We start from the raw sequence: 477 nt of genomic DNA, 5'->3' as shown, positions 1-477 counted from the left end.
GGGTTAAGAATCTGCCTTGCAGTGAGGGGTACACAGGTTTGATCCCTGGTCGGGGAGCTAAGACCCCCGCAGAGCAACTGAGCCCGCGCGGCACGTGACTCCTGAGCCTGCAAGCCACAGCGCAAGTCCACGCACAACAACCAGAGATCTCACAGGCCGCAACCAAGACCTGATGCAGCCGAGTAAGTATCTTAGAAAGTCCGGAATTTCTCTGCTACAATTTCAGGACCTGACTCTCGCCCTTGAATGAGGGCTAGACCGAGTGCTTCGTTTTTAATGACCAGAATGTGGCTGTGACTTCTGAGGGTAGGTCACAAAACATCGCAGCTGCCCCTTCTCTCTTGGTCTACCTGTCATGGGGAGATGTCCCCGGGGTGGGGTCTCCTGCCCGTGGCCGTGTGAAGTGAGCCTCTTGGAGGCAGGTTGCCCAGTCCCAGTGGCCTCCACCAGACAACAGCAGGCCCTGCCTGTCCTCAT

Source organism: Bubalus kerabau, chromosome 16 (genome assembly GCF_029407905.1).
Source record: "Bubalus kerabau isolate K-KA32 ecotype Philippines breed swamp buffalo chromosome 16, PCC_UOA_SB_1v2, whole genome shotgun sequence".
Lineage (NCBI taxonomy): Eukaryota > Metazoa > Chordata > Mammalia > Artiodactyla > Bovidae > Bubalus > Bubalus kerabau.
The sequence above is the reverse complement of the archived record's forward strand: the minus strand, read 5'-3'. Positions refer to the sequence as shown.